At 43.3% G+C, this 24,130-nt stretch overlaps 1 protein-coding gene and 1 pseudogene across 11 annotated transcripts in view; both read right to left on the bottom strand.

Annotated features, from left to right (window-relative positions):
• Positions 1 to 12,224, bottom strand: part of LOC145862672 (glyoxalase domain-containing protein 4 pseudogene) — an 88,213-nt pseudogene extending 75,989 nt beyond the window's left edge.
• Positions 1 to 24,130, bottom strand: part of LOC106583030 (membrane-associated guanylate kinase, WW and PDZ domain-containing protein 1) — a 205,866-nt gene that overhangs the window by 164,874 nt on the left and 16,862 nt on the right. The gene's annotated exons all lie outside the window — the stretch shown is intronic.

Genomic DNA, 24,130 nt, shown 5'->3' with positions numbered 1-24,130 from the left:
TCACTCTGTCAATTAAATTAGTATTGTGGAGTAACTACAATGTTGTTGATCCATCCTCAGTTTTCTCCTAACACAGCCATTAAACTCTATATATGTTTTTATTTATTTTCTCCCAAATTTCGTGATATCCAATTGGTAGTTACAGTCTTGTCTCATTGCTGAAACTCCGTAAGGACTCGGGAGAGGCAAAGGTCGAGAGCTGAGCATCCTCCGAAACACAACCCAACCAAGCCGCACTGCTTCTTGACACAATGCCCACTTAACCCAGAAGCCAGCCACACCACTGTGTCGGAGGAAACACCATACACCCGGTGACCATGTCAGCGCGCACTGTGCCCAGCCCGCCACAGGAGTCGCAGGTGCGTGATGGGACAAGAACATCCTTGCAGGCCAAACTCTCCCCTAACCCGGACAAAGCTGGGCCAATTGTGTACCGCCCCATGGGACTCCCGCTCACGGCCGGCTGCGACAGAGCCTGGGCTCGAACCCAGAATCTCAAGTTGCACAGCTAGCACTGTGATGCAGTGCCTTAGACCACTGCGCCACTAAAAAGTCTCCATTGGCCTCATGGTGAAATCTCTGAGTGGTTTCCTTCCTCTCCTCACCATCCAAAGTGTAATTAATAACTTCACCATGCTCAAAGGGATATTCAATGTCTGCTTTTTTTTTATTTTGACCCATCTACCAATAGGTGCTCTTCTTTGGAGACATTGAAAAAACCTCCTTGGTCTTTGTGGTTGAATCTGTGTTTGAAATGCACTGCTCGGTTGAGGGACCTTACAGATAATTGTATGTGAGGGGTACAGAGATGGGTTGGTCATTAAAAAAATTATGTTAAACCCTATTATTGCACACAGTGAGTCCATGCAACTTTGTGACTTAAGAACATTTTTATTTAGGCTTGCCATAAAAGGTCTTGAATACTTATTAATGAAGACATTTCAGCTTTTATTTGTAATAATTTCTAAAAACATAATTCCACTTGGACATTAATGGGATATTGTGTGTATGCCAGTTCTAGCTGTAAATTCTAGCTGTAGCACAACAAAATGTGGAAAAAGTAAAAGGGTGTGAATAGTTAGATGAGTGGAGTTCCAGAACACAACCTACTGTTCACCCCAGCCTGGAACAAGAGTAACACACACTGTTCATTGTAAATGACTAAAATCATGCAGGCCAGGCCAGACCAGGGCAGACGAGATGACAGTACTAAGCGCTATCTTTCTCTGCCCTGAAGACAACAGTACAAGCCTCTAATGAGACTCTTTAATGAGTTGTTAAATTGAGGGACTGGCCGGTAGGCTAACGTTTGCGCTGACTCTCTGATCGATAAGCATGACATTTGCGTTCTCAACCATCTTCTAATTACATTTCAACCAGGATAGAGGAGCATTCCAATGTGGTTGTGTTCTAGGGGAAATACCCCTTTGTGCACTTTGGGGAAGAGATGGGGAGAGCCTGGAGAGATGCCTATTGATTGATTGATTTGTTTGTTTGTGCTGTGACTCTGGTGATAGCATGCGCTGCCTGGCTTGGGGCCGGCTTTCCTCAGCCATCAATTAAGCCTGGTGACAACTTTACGATCTTTAACATCAATCCTGCCCCTAAAAGTATCATAGCAACTAGAGCACTGGGGGGGGTGTGGCGGGAGGCGGGTCTCCAGAGGGACCCTGGGGTATTGAGAGACACGACCCATCCAACACCCTTCTCCTCCCACACACACACCGCTGTACAATGTGTACATGAAGCTGTATATAACCATCACTGACCACTAATTCTAGCCCTTATCTTATTGTTTTGGACAGACATCTTGACACACAAAGAAAATAATGATCTTAGCTATGCTATCTTCCACTCCATCACTCTGCTGGGCTCCTCTGCTGTGTGTACGGACCCTCCTCTGCCTGTCTGATATGTCTCCAGGAGGGGCAGGAGGGGCCAGAGCACTGGGATCAATTACACATGCAATTACTGTAGCAGGACTACACCATTGAACCGCTGACCCCTCTCTGTACACACTCACGGTTGTCTCATTGGGGTTAGAGGGCTGACCATGCTGAGGGAATCTGACACTGATATTAATGTACAAACGCAATGGAGCAAAAACCAAAGCATATGACAGTTGTTGGTGCTCATCCTTGCATAAGCCCAGACCCTGCAGAAAGATATGTACTGTACTTTAGAGGAGCTGGACACTCCCCTCCGGTCTTTCATTAATAAACACAATCCTGACAGGATTCTAACACACCCCAGCCCAGCCATTTCACAAGGTTCCTGGCTTGAATGAATACAAAGAAAAATAATCATTTATCAGTGTAATACTCCCTCTCCAGTCCTGGCTGGCTGCTCCATGTCCACTCTGTTATTCCTGCTCAACATCACATTCTCCTGTTCCACTGACTGCACAGCACACTGGGGCACCATATGGCTCCACGCTGCTCTAGTTTCCTCCCAGAGACTGCAGCTGCCCAGCGACTCAGACAGGCAAGTCAGAGCCAAACCCAGTATGCAGTGTGTGGCTGTGGCTTGTGGTAGGGCAGGGCAGGCTACCTGTACTAATGAGCAGAAGGGAGGAACCACCTGAGCGTGTGGTTCTCTTTGCTCTGTCGTGTTCACTAGGGGGTACAGGGGTCTGAGCCATTGCATGGGGATGGGCCCCAGCTCATTTAGGACCACCACAATAGGTCATGCAACACAGAAGATGGTGAGAAGAGAGGGAAAAAGATGGGAGGGGGGTGGAGAGAAGGGGACCGCTGGATGAAAAGAGGAAGATAAACATTTTACTCTAAGCTCTCATTTTCTCTCCAGCATGGGAGGCAGGATGGAATGCTGCGTGTTATCACAACCGTTCATAAACATACCACAAAATAGGTGTGGCTGAAATAGCCAAATCTACTCATTTGAAGGAGTGTCCACATACTTTTTTATTTTACATTTTTTAGATAGTGTTTTTAGGCTATATCTTGATGACTTTGAGAGTCATTGTGAATGTGATTGTGAACCCAATCTAGTCTTCAGGACCTGCCAATCTCCGAGGCCGGTACATTCTTGTCCAATCTGATTACAGTATAATCTGCTTAACTATTGTTTTACACTCTTTCACTCTCTTAAGTGGACAGCCTTATTGATCAGAGACGACATAATAGAGATGTCATCACTTTGAAAGAGGTTCTTGTTGTATATATAGTGTATTATCGCCTCCTTCAAAGAGTCACAACAAAGTGCAACATGCTCCCACGGACTGCATCCGATTCTACACATTTCTGACACTTCATGGTGGTTCATCACCAAACTGACAAACATATTTTATACATTTTCACTGATTTAGCTGTGTCCATAACTCTTTGAAATGTACTGCTGCAGAATGGATAAATATTGCCAGTCAAATAGGTCACTTCCTTTCCTGTCTGTCCATCCTTCAAAAGTCATGTAGAGTTGTATGACTAGACATTTGTAAAGTACTATGGAAGTGCGCACACACACACACACACACACACACACACACACACACACACACACACACACACACACACACACACACACACACACACACACACACACACACACGAGAGAAACCAAAGCTCTTAGGCCACCCAGAGGCTAAAATTGTCTGCATTGGTGGATGATGACATCTGACCACCCACATTCCTCCAGAGTAGGTTCAACCGCATGTGTAGCACAGCCCGGACTCCCTCTTCCGCTCTCTATCCCTTTCATCACCTATCCGTCTCTTTGTCTCCGTCTCCTCCACTCTGGATCTCCTGCTACATCAAAGTTAATAAAAAGCACGTTCGCAGTTCCTCCTCCTATTCCCAAATCCCATTGACTAGATCAAAGCTGACAGGTCATGCCTGTCTCCCATTCTCAGGCATCACAGTCAGAGTCTGCTTCTCATTTAGGTTTGGACATAAACAAAAATCAGTTATGGTTTGTTTGATGTCGTCTCCAACAGTGATGAGAAAATAATCGATACAGTTACATATCGCAATATTATAACATCGATAGTTTGACTCCAACTATGGATTTGTAAAAACCCAGCTGCTGCTGTTAGCTAGCGCTAGTCGGCTGTACCTGCACCAGGTATTTTTCAGCCTATAGCTTGTTCTCCATCTTGCTTGGAAATAGTGAGACAAATGGCTTTCAGCACTTTTATTTCCCTGACTAATCAAAACTAATTTTCTCATGCTCTCTCGTCTCTCTGCAGCAGACACATAGTGAGCAATCTGTTTGGAACGTAAAATTGCAATAAAATCACGGTATCGAATTGCAATACATATAGAAATGTATGAGTCACCATACATATCGTATCGGCACCTAAGTATAGTGATAATATTGTATGCTGAGGTCCCTGGAAATTCCTGGCCCTAGTCTCCAATATTGACAGAGTATGCAACAGCAAAACGTAAACGAACCGTACTTGACAGTACAGTTCTCTCCTTGGAGCCTAAATACAGAGTTTACATACTTCGAATGGGGATTCAAATATATTACCTGTAATGAAGGCAAAGCTTTTAGTCGAGTCCGAGTGATCTATCACGGTCTCGATAAATAAAACAAAGCCCCTCCCCAAAAAGAGAGAAATGTCATCATCAGCAGTTAGAGAAAATGAGACTAAGGGAGAGAAAGAGAGACCGACTAAGGGAGAGAAAGAGAGACTAAGGGAGAGAAAGAGAGACCGACTAAGGGAGAGAAAGAGAGACCGACTAAGGGAGAGAAAGAGAGACTAAGGGAGAGAGCGAGAGAGATGGGCTAGTCCATTTTTTGCCTAGTGAGCCTGTCTAACTTGATTTGTTTTTGTGCTAAATAATAATTATGTGGCTAATAAATGGGGGCCCTCAAGAAAAGAAAAATTGTCTGGTGTTTCAGAACTGCCAGAGACGATTTCTGGTCCCCCCCTGGGAGAGAGCATTACTAGCCACAGACACACACTGTAATCAGATCCTATGCTACATACTTCACAGCACACATCCCTGTTCCCTCACACACACACTGTATACTGCCCCATTGTCAAGTCACTGTCTACTGCAGTGATACATCACACACGATCCCTTTCGACCCCCAGCATGGAGATGGGCCGATAAGAGCCAAAACAGATGCCCTTCCGTTACGGTCAACAAAGATCAATCAGTATTAGGAGGGTTCAGTGTAAGAAGGCCTTCTTCCTGAGATGAAGTACAGTTGAGCCAGAGGCAGAGAGCCAGGCAAGCACCCTGAGTGTCTGTCATAGACAGCAGAGCCTGAGCAGGTCTGGGACAGGGGCAGGAATGTAAAGCATTTGGTTGTGATGAAGGCAGGGAGGGCACAGCTTTTACAAAGAACCTGCCTTAACATTAACATGCTAGTGAGGCTGAGGGTATCCAGGAAGCTGCTGCGGTACCAGTTACAGTAAGAAATCCATGATCCAGGTCTATGTTAAAACACACAGGGATGGGCTTCTCTGGGTGAGGATATGCCAGGTTCTCTTATCCAGTCAAATCAGTGCACATCTAAACTCTCACACTTGTCAATGTCGCACAGTAGCAGTTTGAAATATGAGATTTGAACATGTTAGTTCGCAGTCCATGGTTTACAGTTGAAAGCAGAACCACATCTAGGCTAAACGTTGTGAATCCTAGAGAGAGGAGTTGAGCTGTGTCCAGTGTCCCAAGTGTGTGTGGCTGTGGGATTCCACTGTGGCCGCTCCAGCTCTCTCCACAGGGGTCTGGGTGTCCATCTGTTCCAATAGTGTTTGGGTGCCAGCCCGCTATGACTAATGAGCCATTACCCACTGCTCTACCGCTGGCTTCCCCAAACAACAGACTCTACCACAGATACAACTGACTAACCCAAAACAGACACTACCACAAAATGGGACTCACTCGCCCAAAACCTTGCCCAAGAACAGACACTGTTGCCTTGCCCCAAAACAAACACCATCGCCAAGACTTCAGTTCACTTTTTATGACTGCTCTGCTCAACCTGAACTGCCAACAAAAATGCATCGTCCATGAAAACATAACTAAAACCCAGAGTGTCTGTAAAACCTCCCTCCCCTCTGCTTCTCTGCATTGCAGGCCTAATAAACTGTCTCAGAGCTGGGCATTGAGTCCCAGCACTGTCTTAACATCTGAGGATGAGAGTGTTTCTGAGCTGCTAACGTCAAGTTGTTGATATTGCGGCTTTTACCTCCAAACATCAAATAGAAGTGAATTGGCCTCCGGATAGAAGCGTATTATTTCAACATCATTGTTTTATCAAACAAGGGAAGGAAAGCTAAGTTATTGATTCTACTTCTCCAAAAAGTATGAAACTGGATGCACTTACTACTACTGTAAGTCGCTCTGGATAAGAGAGTCTGCTAAATTACTAAAATGTACAAATGTCTTGTGCTGTTAAATAATAAAACAAGTTCCCACTGCCCTCTCCAAAAACAGGGATGTACAGCATACTGCTAGCTGGAAAACAGATCAGAAATGAAAAAAGTCTGAAAGTTATTAGGAAGCACAAGGGAGAGGTAAGTAAGGAGGCAGAGAGGAGGGAGCAGGAGGAGTACTGTAGCCTTCTGTCAGTAGTGTCAGTGTGGATTCTCTGCTCCTCGCCAAACGGCGGGAGGGAACAATTATGCAGACGATGTTCTGCAGCCGACACATCTGAGGATGCACTGCATCAATCACACAGAAAGCCTGCAGGACCGCATACACGACCACTCAGACGCAAAAACACACACCACTCCTCACCCAGTGACAGAGAATCTAATCTCCTAGTAGCTGTACTCTGCTGACACTGATGCCTCTCATTAGCATGAATACACCAACCGACCAATCACAACAGGGCACACCCAGGCAGTGTGGGTATGAGGAAACGTATTGTGGTGTGGGGGGGGGGGGGGGGGGGAATCTAATAATCCCCTCTCCAGCAAACAGGAAATGAGAGGCTGATCAGTCCTACAGAAGAGCAGGGTGATGTGGTGTCACCACTGACACACAGAGATAAGAGAGAGAGAGAGAGACAGGTGAGAGAGAGGGGGGGGGGTGAGAGAGGTGAGTAAGAGAGAGGCGAGTGAATGAGTAAGAGAGATGAGTGAGTAAGAGAGGTGAGAGAGTGAGAGAGAGTGGTGAGTGAGGGGGAGAAGGGTAAGTATGTGAGACAGAGAGAGGGGTGTGAGTGAGACGGAAAGAGAGAGGGGTGTGGGGGGGTGAGAATGCAATAATCCCCTCTCCAGCAAACAGGAAATGAGAGGCTGATCAGTCCTACAGAAGAGCAGGGTGATGTGGTGTCACCACTGACACACAGAGACAGGTGAGAGAGAGAGAGGGGGATGAGTGAGAGAGGTGAGTGTGTGAGAGAGGTGAGTGAGAGGGAGAGAGAGAGAGAGAGAGGTGAGTGAGAGGCCTGTTGTCTGGACCTCTGGCAGTCTCTATGGGGGTGCCACAGGTTTCAATTCTCGTGCCGACTCTTTTCTCTGTATACAGTTGAAGTCGGAAGTTTACATTCACCTTAGCCAAATACATTTAAACTCAGTTTTCACAATTCCTGACATTTAATACTAGTAAAAATTCCATGTTTTAGGTCAGTTAGGATCACCACTTTATTTTAAGAAAGTGAAATGTCAGAATAATAGTAGAGAGAATTATTTAATTAATCTTTTATTTCTTTCATCACATTCCCAGTGGGTCAGAAGTTTACATACAGTCCATTAGTATTTGTTAGAATTGCCTTTAACTTCGGTCAAACGTGTCAGGTAGCCTTCCACAAGCTTCCCACAATAGGTTGGGTGAATTTTGGCCCATTCCTCCTGACAGAGCTGGTGTAACGAAGTCAGGTTTGTAGGCCTCCTTGCTCACACACGCTTTTTCAGTTCTGCCCACAGATTTTCTATAGGATTGTGGTCAGGGCTTTGATGGCCACTCCAATATCTTGACTGTGTTGCCCTTAAGCCATTTTGCCACAACTTTGGAAGTATGCTTGGGGTCATTGTCCATTTGGAACACCCTTTTGCGACCAAGCTTTAACTTCCTGACTGATGTCTTGAGATGTTGCTTCAATATATCCACATAATTTTCCATCCTCATGATGCCATCTATTTTGTGAAGTGCACCAGTTCATCCTGAAGCAAAGCACCCCCACAACATGATGCTGCCACCCCCGTGCTTCATGGTTGGGATGGTGTTCTTCGGCTTGCAAGCCTCCCCCTTTTTCCTCCAAACATAATGGTCATTATGGCCAAACAGTTCTAATTTTGTTTCATCAGACCAGAGGACATTTCTCCAAAAAGTACAATCTTTGTCCCCATGTGCAGTTTCAAACCATAGTCTGGATTCTTTATGGCGGTTTTAGAGCAGTGGCTTCTTCCTTGCTGAATGTCTTTTCAGATTATGTCGATATAAGACTCGTTCTACTGTGGATATAGATACTTCTGTACCTGTTTCCTCCAGCATCTTCACAAGGTCCTTGCTGTTGTTCTGGGATCGATTTGCACTTTTCTCACCAAAGGACATTCATCTCTAGGAGACACAACGCTTCTTCCTGAGCGGTATGACGGCTGGGTGGTCCCATGGTGTTTATACTTGCGTACTATTGTTTGTACAGATGAACGTGGTACCTTCAGGCGTTTGGAAATTGCTCCCAAGAACGAACCAGACTTGTGGACGTCCACCATTTTTTTACTGAGGTCTTGGCTGATTTATTTTGAATTTCCCATGATGTCAAGCAAAGAGGCACTGAGTTTGAAGGTAGGCCTTGAAATACATCCACAGGTGCACCTCCAATTGACTCGAATGATGTCAATTAGCCTATCAGAGGCTTCTAAAGCCATGACAATTTTCTGTAATTTTCCAAGCTGTTGAAAAGGCACAGTCAACTGACCCACTGGAATTGTGATAAAGTGAATTATAAGTGAAATAATCTTTCTGTAAACAATTGTTGGAAAAATTACTTGTGTCATGCACACTGTAGATGTCCTAACCGACTTGCCACAACTATAGTTTCTAACAAGAAACGTGTGGTGGTTGAAAAACGAGTTTTAATGACTCCAACCTAAGTGTATGTATGTAAACTTCGGACTTCAACTGTATATCAATGATGTCGCTCTTGCTGCGGGTGATTCCCTGATCCACCTCTATGCAGACGACACCATTCTGTATATATCTGGCCCTTCTTTGGACACTGTTAACCTGTTAGGGCTAGGGGGCAGTATTTACACGGCCGGATAAAAAACGTACCCGATTTAATCTGGTTATTACTACTACCCAGAAACTAGAATATGCATATAATTATTGGCTTTGGATAGAAAACACCCTAAAGTTTCTAAAACTGTTTGAATGGTGTCTGTGAGTATAACAGAACTCATATGGCAGGCAAAAACCTGAGAAGATTCTGTACAGGAAGTGCCCTCTCTGACCATTCCTTGAGCTTCTTGACTCTTTTTATTGAAAACTTAGGATCTTTGCTGTAATGTGACACTTCTTACGGCTCCCATAGGCTCTCAGAACCCGGGAAAAATCTGAATGATGTCGAGGCAGCCCCTGGCTGAAGAACATTAGCGCGTTTGGATAGTGGTCGGTCAGAGTACTATGAGACTGAGGCGCATGCACGAGGCGACCCCATGTTTTTATTTTCTCTCTCTTTGTACTAAAACACAGATTCCCGGTCAGAATATTATCGCTTTTTTACGAGAAAAATGGCATAAAAATTGATTTTAAACAGCGGTTGACATGCTTCGAAGTACGGTAATGGAATATTTAGAATTTCTTTGTCACGAAACGCGTCGTGCGCATCACCCTTCTTTACACTTCGGATAGTGTCTTGAACGCACGAACAAAACAGAGGATATTTAAACATAACTATGGATTATTTTGAACCAAACCAACATTTGTTATTGAAGTAGAAGTCCTGGGAGTGCATTCTGACGAAGAACAGCAAAGGTAATAACATTTTTCTTATAGTAAATCTGACTTTGGTGAGGGCTACACTTGGTGGGTGTCTAAATAGCTAGCCCTGTGATGCCGGGCTATCTACTTAGAATATTGCAAAATGTGCTTTCACCGAAAAGCGAGTGCATAGAGGAGTTCTGTATCTATAATTCTTAAAATAATTGTTATGTTTTTTGTGAACGTTTATCGTGAGTAATTTAGTAAATTCACCGGAAGTTTGCGGGGGGTATGCTAGTTCTGAACGTCACATGCTAATGTAAAAAGCTGGTTTTTGATATAAATATGAACTTGATTGAACAAAACATGCATGTATTGTATAACATAATGTCCTAAGATTGTCATCTGATGAAGATCATCAAAGGTTAGTGCTGCATTTAGCTGTGGTTTGGGTTTATGTGACATTATATGCTAGCTTGAAAAATGGGTGTCTGATTATTTCTGGCTGGGTACTCTGCTGACATAATCTAATGTTTCGCTTTCGTTGTAAAGCCTTTTTGAAATCGGACAGTGTGGTTAGATTAACGAGAGTCTTGTCTTTAAAATGGTGTAAAATAGTCATATGTTTGAGAAATTGAAGTAATAGCATTTCTAAGGTATTTGAATAACGCGCCACGGGATTCCACTGGCTGTTACGTAGGTGGGACGAAATCGTCCCACTGGCCCTAGAGAAGTTAACAAACTTCCAAACGAGCTTCAACGCCATACAACACTCCTCCGTGGCCTCCAACTGCTATTAAATGCTAGTAAAATTAAATGCATAGTCTTCAACCGATCGCTGCCCGCACCCGCCCGCCCGACTAGCATCACTACTCTGGACGGTTCTGACTTAGAATATGTGGACAACTATAAATACCTAGGTGTCTGGCTAGACTCTAAACTATCCTTCCAGTCGCACATTAAGCATATCCAATCCAAAGTTAAATCTAGAATCATCTTCCTATTTCACAACAAAGCCTCCTTCACTCATGCTGCCAAACATACCCTCGTAAAACTCACTATCCTACCAATCCTTGACTTTGGCGATGTCATTTACAAAATAGCCTCTAACACTCTACTCAGCAAATTGGATGCAGTCTATCACAGTGCCACCTGTTTTGTCACCAAAGCCCCATATACTACCCACCACTGCGACCTGTATACTCTCATTGGCTGGTCCTCGCTACATATTCGTCACCAAACCTACTGTCTCCAGCTCATCTATAAAAGTCTTTGCTAGGTAAAGCTCCGCGTTCTCAGCTCACTGATCATGATAACAACACCCACCCGTAGCACGCGCTCCAGCAGGTATATCTCACTGGTCATCCCCAAAGACAACACCTCCTTTGGCCGCCTTTCCTTCCAATTCTCTGCTGCCAATGACTGGAACGAATTGCAAAAATCACTGAAGCTGGAGTCTTATATCTCCCTCACTAACTTTAAGCGTCAGCTATCAGAGCAGCTTATCGATCGCTGCAGCTGTACAGCCCATCTGTAAATAGCCCATCCAACCAACTACCTACCCCATCCCCATATTTGCTTTTGTTTTTTTCTGCTCTTTTGCACACTAGTATTTCTTCTTGCACATCCTCATTTGTACATCACTCCAGTGTAAATTGCTAAATGGGAATTACTTCGCCACTATTGGCCTATTTATTGCCTTACCTCCTTACTTAATTTGCACACACTGTATACAGATGTTCTATTGTGTTATTGACTGTACGCTTGTTTATCCCATGTGTAACTCTGTGTTGTTGTTTGTGTCGCACTGCTTTGCTTTATCTTGGCCAGGTCGCAGTCGTAAATGAGAACTTGTTCTCAACTGGCCTACCTGGTTAAATAAAAGGTGAAATTAAAAAATAATAAATTAAAAAAGGCTTCAAGATCTGCCAACTGCTCACGTGGACAGGAGAATGCTATCCGCCCGAAGGCTGTCCCATGATCTACTGCCCCAACAATGTTGTGAAGCTCTAGTTTACACTGAGTGTCTGTGAATCCCATCAGCAGTCTTCTTCTCCTCATTGCTCTCCTTCACCTTCATCCCCAGAAGGGAGGAGCAGCAGTGTATTGATTTCTGCAGGTCAGACCCTGCCGGATTCACCTTCTGTACAGGATCATTGGGAGGCTGTTCTTTGTCCACCGGGTAGAAGCCTCAGTCAGATAGAAGCACTTTCCAACCTCAGTAAGGGGTCAACCAAGCCGCTTAGCATCGCTGACAGCCTTGCTAGACTGCAGAGTCAAACCGAAGAAGTCATTGCCTCTGCGATATTCTCCCACACCATAATTGTAGATCAGTTCATCCACAAAGTCATCATCCTCTGGCCCAAAGCCGACCATTTTCTTGCTCCATTTTCCATCATAAGGGCCCTTACAAGTTGCCTTACATCCCTCTTCAAACTCTTGGAGACGCAAAATCTTCATGCCAAGCACATCTCGGTAAAAGGTGTGCGTTTTGCTTCTGTCACCCACTTTGAAAATGAAATGCAAGGCTCGCCTCAAAGCCAAAATAATCCATGTGAGTTTGCTGTGTACTATACGATTATATATCACGCTCAGTTTGTCTACGTTGATTAAGAATCCTGCAATTGATTGCCGTAAAGAAAAGAGTAAGGAGAAACAGCAGAGAAACAAGACCAAGAAAAAACACTGAGGCATGATCATTATTATTGTTTTAATTCTCTCTTAACCTGACCATGCTTCCCACTACCTTCTGCTGCTGTAACAGCAGTAACACATTTCCTCAAGGGGAAACGCTTCTTCACAATCAACTGGTCTAACCCCACAGTCTTCTGTAATACCACAGCTGACCTCACAAATGTATCAACATCAAAGAAATCTGCCAATTTGACAGATTTACCAAAAGTCTGATCCAGGAACCCATTTACCTCCTCTAGATTGTAAATAGAGTCGTCACCAGCTGCTATTGTGTCAAAAGAGATGTCCATATCCTTCTCCTGATCCTCCTCAACTGAGGCTACAGACCCCTCACTCCCATCAGCCACATCCCTCTGAACACTCCCCACTTGCACCCCATCACTCATACCGGGCATCTCCTCCACTACCTGGGAGACTAGCCCCACCTGAACCCCATTACCCGTAGTGGACATCTCCTCCACTACCTGGGAGACTAGCTCCACCTGAACCCCATCACTCGTACTGGACATCTCACCACTCTGGGGAAATGGTTCCCCAAATCCGTCCTTACCTCCTACAACAATATTTTTCTGCTGCATAACAGACACTATGTTCCCTTCTGGTACAAGCTGCAACTCGGTACCCTCAACATGGACAACTTGTTCCTCAGAAACAGGTGCTTGTGGCTGCTCTATCACTGTCGTCCTACCTCTCCCTACATCAGTGGGCCCAGATGTTACAAGGACCACCTGTGTCCCTCCCTCCGCATTCTCCCTTTTCGGGCAAGCATGTCGCTTATGGCCAACATCCCCACACTCAAAACAGTGTTGACTACCCGTAGTAGCATAAGCCATATACAGTCTGTTGTCATACTTGACTTTAAACAATACCTCCAAAGTCTGCTCCGGTGAGTCCAAAAACAAACACCTGTCGCTGAAACATAACCTGTTTCAGAGCCAGGTGTTTGAAACGACATAAACTGTTTCAGAGCCGGGTGTTTGAAACGACATAACCTGTTTCAGAGCCGGGTGTTTGAAACGACATAACCTGTTTCAGAGCCGGGTGTTTGAAACGACATAACCTGTTTCAGAGCCGGGTGTTTGAAACGACAACCTGTTTCAGAGCCGGGTGTTTGAAACGACAACCTGTTTCAGAGCCGGGTGTTTGCAACCCAACAATCTCAACAGAACTTGCAAACTTCCCAAACCGCAATAACTCGCGCTCCAATAACTCACGCTCCAAGATCTCATTGGGAATAAACAACGGTCCATTCAACGCGAACGCATAAGCAAAGTTTTCGTAGCCTACCTTCTCTCCTTTGGCGACCAGAAACTCCTCCACAGCGATAGTAGCTTCAGTAACACACCTAAAGCCGTGCCGAAGTGACAGGGATGGTGTCCCCATGTGGGTCGCCATCCCCATGTGGGTCGCCATCCCCGCCAAAACCAGGGAAATTCCGACAAGAAATACAATATACTTAATTCTACCACAAAAAAAATAATAATAACCTTAACCTGTTGGGGGTAGGGGGCAGTATTGACACGGCCGGATAAAAAACTTACCCGATTTAATCTGGTTACTACTCCTGCCCAGTAACTAGAATATGCATATAATTATTGGCTTTGGATAGAAAATACCCCAACGTTTCTAAAACTGTTTGAATGGTGTCTGTGAGTATAACAGAACTCATACGGCAGGCAAAAACCTGAGAAGATTCCATACAGGAAGTGGCCTGTCTGACAAGTTTTTGTTCATCTTGGCTCTTTTTATTGAAGACTGAGGATCTTTGCTGTAACGTGACACTTCCTACGGCTCCCATAGGCTCTCAGAGCCCGGGAAAAAGCTGAATGATATCGAGGCAGCCCCAGGCAGAAACACATTTACGCTTTTGGCAAGTGGCCGATCAGAGGACAATGGGCTTAGGCGCGTGCACGAGTCGACACGTGCTTTATTTTCTTTCCTCTTTTTACCTAAACGCAGATTCCCTGTCGGAATATTATCGCTTTTTTACGAGAAAAATGGCATAAAAATTGATTTTAAACAGCGGTTGACATGCTTCGAAGTACGGTAATGGAATATTTAGAAATTCTTTGTCACGAAATGCGCCATGCTCGTCACCCTTATTTACCCTTTCGGATAGTGTCTTGAATGCACGAACAAAACGCCGCTATTTGGATATAACAATGGATTATTTGGGACCAAACCAACATTTGTTATTGAAGTAGAAGTCCTGGGAGTGCATTCTGACGAAGAACAGCAAAGGTAATAACATTTTTCTTATAGTAAATCTGACTTTGGTGAGTTCTAAACTTGCTGGGTGTCTAAATAGCTAGCCCTGTGATGCCGGGCTATCTACTGAGAATATTGCAAAATGTGCTTTCACCGAAAAGCTATTTTAAAATCGGACATATCGAGTGCATAGAGGAGTTCTGTATCTATAATTCTTAAAATAATTGTTATGCTTTTTGTGAACGTTTATCGTGAGTAATTTAGTACATTTTTAGTAAATTCCCCGGAAGTTTGCGGGGGGTATGCTAGTTCTGAACGTCACATGCTAATGTAAAAAGCTGGTTTTTGATCTAAATATGAACTTGATTGAACAAAACATGCATGTATTGTATAACATAATATCCTAGGTGTGTCATCTGATGAAGATCATCAAAGGTTAGTGCTGCATTTAGCTGTGGTTTTGGTTTTTGTGACATTATATGCTAGCTTGAAAAATGGGTGTCTGATTATTTCTGGCTGGGTACTCTGCTGACATAATCTAATGTTTTGCTTTCGTTGTAAAGCCTTTTTGAAATCGGACAGTGTGGTTAGATAAAGGAGAGTCTTGTCTTTCAAATGGTGTAAAATAGTCATATGTTTGAGAAATTGAAGTAATAGCATTTCTAAGGTATTTGAATATCGTGCCACGGGATTCCACTGGCTGTTGACTAGGGTGGGACGTTGAGAGGTTAACTCATTAGGAATTTGGAGCACCACGAGAGCGGTTGTTTTAAAGCCTTCCCGTCTCACGAATTAAACTCGAAAGGTCTTTACCTATCACATCCATAAAACAGTCAACGTATTAATCAGAACCTCTTATCATTCTGAACAGTCATCTTATTAATCATTATCGCTTATCATATGATCATTCTGAACAGTCGTAACCTTCTTGGATCTGCAAAACCCCCAGCCTAGCGGACTGACAACATATGGCTGCTTGTTACACTCACTCACTCACACACCACACACACACACACACACAGACACGGCTGAAGACGAGCGAGGGCAGAGAGACAGGATCTATTGTTGTGGTCTATTTATCCAGGTTCGTTCTGCCTAGCTAAACACCAGCTGTACCCAGGGATATTTCTGGCTACCTGCATAAACAGACTGAGAGCTAAACGGCCAGAGGTCAACGGTCACGCCTTGTTCAGACTATGTAACGTTAGGAGACCTACGTTGAATATTAATCAAGGTCATTTTATGATGCTCTGTAGAATTGTGGTCCTAACATTTATTTGCATGAATAGCTAACAAGTTACCTGGTATGGCATGTAGAAAATATTAATACATTAGACATCTTTTAATTAACCTCCAGCATGTAGTCAGCTGCTGTCATTTATTTGTGGTTGGGTCCATTTCAGACCTACTGTATTGAATGTGCTGGTATGATCTCTATGTCCGGTGAGGCTCTGGTATCAGTTGGTGTCAGTGTAGCTGTGCTAGGGCAACGCCTAGGTAACTCAGGCCTGTCTGAAGAGTTTTACCGGCACAGGACGACATCTGGGTAGAGTAGACATTTACTCAATTACACTCAACATTTACTATCTCTCCCTCTGTCGTACCTCCCTCTCTTTCTCTGTGTGTGTCATGCTGGCAGTGTTTGGTGCATGCTGGGAATTGTATGTGCGAGAGTTGTCTGGAGTTAGATCGCCTGTTTTTTTTCTCGTTTCCTTTTCTTGGTGGTTTGCCTTTTTTTACGCATGATTAACTTCTCCAGGGCCAGTGGGACGAAATCGTCCCACCTACGTAACGGCCAGTGGAATCCTGTGGCGCGTTATTCAAATACCTTAGAAATGCTATTACTTCAATTTCTCAAACATATGACTATTTCACACCATTTTAAAGACAAGACTCTCGTTAACCTGTTATGGCTTGGGGGCAGTATTTTCAAAATATTCCATTACTGTACTTCGAACCATGTCAAACGCTGTTTAAAATCAATTTTTATGCGATTTTTCTCGTAAAATAGCGATAATATTCCGACCGGGAGAAGTTGTTTTCGTTCAAAGACTCAAAGAAGAAAATGGACTCTGCACGCGCGCACCCGTCTCATTGTTCTCAGATCGACCACTTACCAAATGCGCTACTGTTTTTCAGCCAGTAACTGCAGAGTCATCATTCAATGTTCTGGCGCCTTCTGAGAGCCTATGGGAGCCTTAGAAAATGTCACGTTACAGCAGAGATCCTTTGTTTTGGATAGAGATGACAAAGAAGGCCAAGAAATGGTCAGAGAGGGCGCTTCCTGTTTGGAATCTTCTCAGGTTTTTGCCTGCCATATGAGTTCTGTTATACTCACAGACACCATTCAAACAGTTTTAGAAACTTTAGGGTGTTTTCTATCCAAATCAAACAATTATATGCATATTCTAGTTACTGGGCAGGAGTAGTAACCAGATTAAATCGGGTACGTTTTTTATCCGGCCGTGCAAATACTGCCCCCTATCCCCAACAGGTTAATTGTTACATGATTAATTTAAATCGGGTAACAATTAAACATAGTTAGTTGATTCGATAAATAACAGTTATCAGAATAATGAAAGTAAAGTCACGACAGTGACCGGGAGGATGCTCATATCCCCTCTATTTAGACTACTCCATCCAAGGTGCTATGTGGAGGACCGGTCTGAAGCTACATTCCAGAGGTGGGGTAAATGGAAGCTCTGCTACCCAGAGCTTAGAAATAAACCAGTGAATATGAAACCCATCAGCCAAGTTAGACGAATGCAGAATAAATGTAGAACAGAAGCACATGAAAGCAGAGCAGAGACCCATTTTATAAGCTTGCTTGTAACTTTTGGCCAGTAATAATTTGGGCAGATGGTCAAAGCCAGGACAATATTTGCATGCAGTTAGTTAGGCCACACACAGCGGGCAGCCTGTGGTCTAGAGTCTGGACATCAGACAGGAAGAACAAAGCAGTTCATTTTCCTCCACTCCTTTTACGATGGTAATATTTTGGTTTGAAAAGCATGACATCATTTGTTTGGAAAACCAGTAGTCTACCATTGGCTTCTTTGAAATGATTTTCCCTCTGGGGAAAAAATGGCTTCCCATGTATAATTGCTCCTAGTCCAGTCCACACGCTTCATCCTCCTACACCAGGACTGTGTAAAGAACTGCATGACAGCCATGACGGATGGAAACAATAAGGCTGGATGTGTTCTGTCTTCCTCTCGAAGAGCTCAACTCCCTCAAATGGACTAAATCTGATTTGGCATAATAGTGATAATACTTTCTTATACATTTGGTGGGTCTAATCCTGAATGCTGATTGGTCACAAGAGACCACCGGCTAAATCTATGACATTAAAATACCTACTCTTCCATCTGACTGCGCAATCCACTGTCTCATCAGCCCAGCCAGGCAATTTATAAACTTGATCTCCACTATAAAAAGCATCTAGACATTCTCTTAGACTACTATTTCATTTAACAGAGGAGATTTGTCAAAACCTTGATGTCTGTCTTTGACATTTGCAACATTGTTTCAATATTCAAATTCGATCTCCAGCTGTCCCATAGTAATGAATGTGTCGGGAGTGAGGAGACAGTCAGCCAGTCAAAATCATGAAATCAGCATCATTTTTATGGATATATACAAAGAACTATCAATAGAAAACAAGTAAAATAAAACGAAGTAAAGCTAGTTTGAAGTCTTTCCAGCTTCAGTTTGAAGTGATTGTGTTAGCGGTGTTGTTGGCTAGCTCCTCTGAACAAAAGCATCCTGACGAGAGAGCACATTTACTATGCCAGGTGAAATCGCGCATCATTAGCTCATTGTTATGGCTGTATCCAAATAAATTTCACTAGAAAATAGCTTAAACAAATGCAGCTACTTCGTTGTTATTCTAGCTACACTGTTTGCCTTGACTGTAAGTTAGCCGTAGTTGGCTAGCTAGCAAGCAAGGGCTAAGAACATTGCCAGACAATATGGCAATGGAGCATTTAGAATGAATGACAGGGTTGCATCCATAGATACAGAACAAAAAGACTGAACGACTGGGTCATGCCTCTGGCAACCAAACCGATAGAACGAACGACCAGCTGGATGAAATAGTATGAATAAATTCATAAAAATAACATTTTTTATGAAAATATATTAGTCATTATTTGAATATGTTGGTAACCCGTTGTATAAAAGTGATTATGCCCGAGAAGCCGGTGTTTGGAGGATATATTGTCTCGGGCATAACAACACCCGTGCCAATATATCCCCCAAACACCGGCTTCTCATGCATTATCACTTAAATGTCACAAATACTGTCCTTTCGATTCATTTTAATTAGAATGGAACAACAATACTAGTTAAGGATACTATAGGTCTAGATATCAATGTTTCACATTTTATTTATTAATACAAAAAGGTAATTCTGTGGTCCTAATTCAGATAATGCATGTCATAACAAGATGCCCACCGATTCAAGCCTCCTCCTCAAGTATATAGCTCTCTCCCCACCTGTACATTTCAGTCGCATCTTGCACCATTGGCTACACTTGTCTGTCCATCAAGCACATAAGCAACTAGCTTGCCTGCTCTATCTGCACTGATTGGCGAAGTAATTTATTTAGCTAAATGTTTTTTAAAAAACAGTCGATTTCACAGGTTAAAAAAGGAACAATATAAACAGCTACTTTTTTGGGGGTTCGAACCAGTTCAGAACTTTATTTTGCTGGTTGGAACAGAACCAAAACAAAGTGGTTCAAAACTAAACGATTGGAAAATCATTTTTGGTTCCAACCCCTAGTAATAACCAAGAGAAGGAACGAGGCAAAGCAGAGCACTACACTGGATAAAATATCATCTGACTATACAGTCACCATTACAAGTCACCATCATGCACACCGACTTTCATCCATGGTTAACATGCAAATCTCCTGCACCTCTCTCAGCTGTGTTCATAGATTAGTGAAGCTGGGCTGCTATCTCTCTGGTTTAAGAGGAACATGGCCTGCTTATTTTCCAGAGCAAGTCTAAGGTACTTAGTAGGCAGAGTCACGGACTAATGTAAAGCCTACTGTATAGTTGAAGTCAGAAGTTTACATACACCTTAGCCAAATACATTTAAACTCAGTTTTTCACAATTCCTGACATTTAATCAGAGTAAAAATTTCCTGTCTTAGGTCAGTTAGGATCACCACTTTATTTTAAGAAAGTGAAATATCATAATAATAGTAGAGATGATGATTTATTTAAGCTTTTATTTATTTCATCACATTCCTAGTGGGTCAGAAGTTTACATACACTCAATTAGTATTTGGATAAGTTGGGTGAATTCCTCCTGACAGAGCTGGTGTAACTGAGTCAGGTTTGTAGGCCTCCTTGCTCGCACATGCTTTTTCAGTTCTGCCCACAAATTTTCTATAGGATTGAGGTCAGGGCTTTGTGATGGCCACTCCAATATCTTGACTTTGTTGTCCTTAAGTCATTTTGCCCCAACTTTGGAAGTATGCTTGGGGTCATTGTCCATTTGGAAGACCCATTTGCGACCAAGCTTTAACTTCCTGACTGATGTCTTGAGATGTTGCTTCAATATATCCACATAATTTTCCTCTTCATGATGTCATCTATTTTGTGAAGTGCACCAGTCCCTCCTGCAGCAAAGCACCCCCACAACATGATGCTGCGACGCCCGTGCTTCACAGTTGGGATGGTGTTCTTCAGGTTGCAAGCCCCATTTTCCTCCAAACATAACATTCCTCCAAACATGTTCAGGGATCGATTTGCACTTTTCTCACCAAAGTATGTTCATTTCTAGGAGACAGAACGCTTCTCCTTCCTGAGCGGTATGACGGCTGCGTGGTCCCATGGTGTTTATACTTGCGTACTATTGTTTGTACAGATGAACGTGGTACCTTCAGGCATTTGGAAATTGCTCCCAAGGATGAACCAGACTTGTGGAGGTCTACAATTCTTTTTCTGAGGCCTTGGCTGATTTCTTTAGATTTTCCCATGATGTCAAGCAAAGAGGCACTAAGTTTGAAGGTAGGCCTGAAAATACATCCACAGGTACACCTCCAATTGACTCAAATGATGTCAATTAGCCTATCAGAAGCTTCTAAAGCCATGACATAATTTTCTGGAATTTCCCAAGCTCTTTAAAGGCACAGTCAACTTAGTGTATATGTAAACTTCTGGAGTGGTTGAAAAATTCGTTTTAATGACTCCAATCTAAGTGTATGTAAACTTCCGACTTCAACTGTATTTCTCCATTTACAAAGAGATTTCTCTATCTGATTTCTAATATTCTGCATCAATTCGTAGAAGGCGTGTGTATATGCACCTGGGAATTTAACTAAATCCATGCCAAAGCAAGTTTACATGTACTTGTGGCAGTTCTACAAACCAGAAACTTCAAAATAAAGACTTAAAGGGAAGGAGTCAGACGAGGTTGGTTGTGATCAATTATGTAATACCTACTGCTACAAAGGGATGAGAGGAATGTGGCCACAAAGAAAGTAAACAAAGTTATTCAAAAGATATATGAGTCATGAGGGAAAGGCTCCTTAACATCCAGTCAGAAGGGCAGGCAGGAGTGTTTATACCATGCCTTCCATGAGGTCATATGTTTGCCTGGCCAGACTGTAAGCAGGCCATAAGGGAACATCCAGGAGATTTAATTGATCAATCAGTCAACCAAAGATGCCCAAGACTCAGGGTTTGTCCCTGTTGCTGTGGTAACCAGGGCCACCTGACTTCAAATCACCTCAAACATGATTACACACACACACACACACACACACACACACACACACACACACACCTACAAGGAGAGGGTGATGAGGGAAGGAGAGAAAGGTGAAGGAGAGGGGACAACTTGGACTATCACAGTACTGTATTTAACCAGGGTCTCTACAGCATGCTGAGGCAAAGTAGATACTTTATGCCTTTAATTACAGTTAGGGACTGCTATTGTTTAGCTTGTGATGCTTATAGATGGGGTGGGGCCGGGAGAGCTGATCCTGGATCATAAATAACTGAGGGAGGGGTGAAAAAAAGGAAGAGAAAAACATTGGCTGTGTCATAACAGTTCCTCAACCACTGGGCCTCACAGTGTAGCTACGCCCACCTGTAAGCTGGCATTCCACCTGAGAGTCCTGCCGTTTCACCTGTTGAAAGGTGTAAGGAAGTTATGCAGAAGTTTTGCCATAACCTGTTGGACTGGCTCTGTTCTACCTGGGAACAGGTGCATCAGTGTCAACACACACACACTACACAGAGGTAACAGTTGGAGAATACACTGTAGCTATCTCAAGGAATTCCCACAGCACATGCTGGCGCCAGAGCAGCTGAACTATAACGGGCAGGGCTCTACCCCCTAATAATACTATTACAGTGGAACTGACAGCATTTTAGCAACATTACATCTTATTAAAATCGGTTCATATACACCCCCAAGAAGAATGACACTTTAAAGACACTGTAGCAAATAAAACATCTGTCTTGTCCAGAACCGGAGTCTACACAGATCGGTGCGCCATAGCCAATCAGAGCTACAGTAGGCCTTTATGCAAAGGAGCTATTTGCCACACAGGCCTGCCATCATTCACTTTGAACTGGACTGTGTGTTTACAGGAAATTGCAACAGCGCGACTTTTTTTTTTTTTGTCATTTTAGCAGACGCTCTTATCCAGAGCGACTTACAGTAGTGAATGCATACATTTCATACATTTTTTTTTTCTTTCTTTCCTGTGCTGGCCCCCCGTGGGAATCGAACCCACAAACCTGGCGTTGCAAACACCATGCTCTACCAACTGAGCTACATTAGAATGCCAAAAGCCACAAAATATACATGAATGTATTTCTGCCATTATGTCAACACCATGGGAATCCTCTTACATTTAGGAACTTCACAGTCCTATTGATCAAACAACCATGAAAAGGTAGGCTCTCTCTCCCTAAATTATGCACATCAACAAGATCAACAACTAATGCGAGCCAGAGTAAGATTAGCTCAAATCTAACAAAGGAACATTAGATAAACCCTCTCAAACTGTTTCAGCTAGTTGCGCATCGAAATTGCACTGATAAACGTTGGGGAACTGTAGCCTTCTCGTCCTTCTGCAACTTGCCTGCAAACAAGTACCCAAGGTAACTGTCTAAATTTGGCTAGCTGGCTACTTTCAGACAAAAATTAGAGAACACCTCACTCTGGCCATTTTACTCACCCTAGCAGAGCTGGTTAGCAAGGCTGTTTACATGTTATCAAGAGCGTTTGTGACTAACTTACTTTCTTTAAAAGAAGATGGTGACGAAGCTATGAAGGAAAAATACTGGAGTTTTGGTGCAGGTATTGCAGAACAGCGCAAAAATTATATTACAATAGTGTTAAAAAAAAATTATAATAAAAAATAAAATATCCCGATATGTAACTACCGATTCCCCCCCCCCCCATCACTAATGTACTACGCAGTCAGTCAATCAGTTGGCGCCTTCTCATTTGTCTGTTTGTTTTCAGTGAGAAGGCACTGCTTTGACCTGTTCCCCTCGATAGCCTACAGCCACAAGGTGCTGCTTTAATATCACAGGAGTTGGGACTCATTTTCCATAACCAACCCCCACCCTATTAAAAAGGCATAACCGTCTGAAATGTCAAAGCATTCAAATGTCAACCAACGGAAAAGAGAGAGCAGTGGAGGATGGACAAAAGGTAGCCAAACAAAGGGTTCAGGAAGTGACACACAGGAAATGGAGCTCACCCCTGAAAGGGCCTGAGAGACAGAGAGGAGACAATAACGAGAGGAAGGGGAAGAAGAAGGGAAGTGAGGTGAGGATCAGTTAAGAGCAGTGAGAGAGACTTTCCTTGTCTTCCTCATTTACATTATTCAGCTGTTTTTAGTAGATTACACATTTCCTTAAAAGAAGAGGAGGGGTTACAGGTTCACCGTAGCTTGCCGAACTACAGTGTAACTTCAAACACACTCCAAGGGGAGATCTGAGAACTCTATGCATGGTATGTGAGTAATGGAGCTTGAGCATGACATGCCTCCATCAAACCAGCCCAGAATACTGTATGATGTCCTTCACCATTACTGTAGAGTCAGTGTGGCAATGAGAGAAAGTGTAGACAGGTACTGCACTGAGTCAGTACACAAGTAGGAGAGGCAAAATGGGGTTTAGGCGAGGCAAACCCGCTCCACTCATCTCTCCTTATCAGACCATTCACATCAGAAAGAATTATAATCAAATCCTGTGAAAAAAAGCAGAGAGACTGCCAGTGCCAGTACTGCTGTAAGAGGCCAGGAGGGAAATTAGATTTCTTCCTTAATTGATGAGATTTTAAAGAAGCCCAGTTTCAGCCTGTGGACAGAGAGTACCGTCCGTCTGGATTCACTTAGTCT

The sequence above is a fragment of the Salmo salar genome, chromosome 22 (genome assembly GCF_965601325.2).
Source record: "Salmo salar chromosome 22, fSalSal1, whole genome shotgun sequence".
NCBI classification, from domain to species: Eukaryota; Metazoa; Chordata; class Actinopteri; order Salmoniformes; family Salmonidae; genus Salmo; species Salmo salar.
The sequence above is the reverse complement of the archived record's forward strand: the minus strand, read 5'-3'. Positions and strand labels throughout refer to the sequence as shown.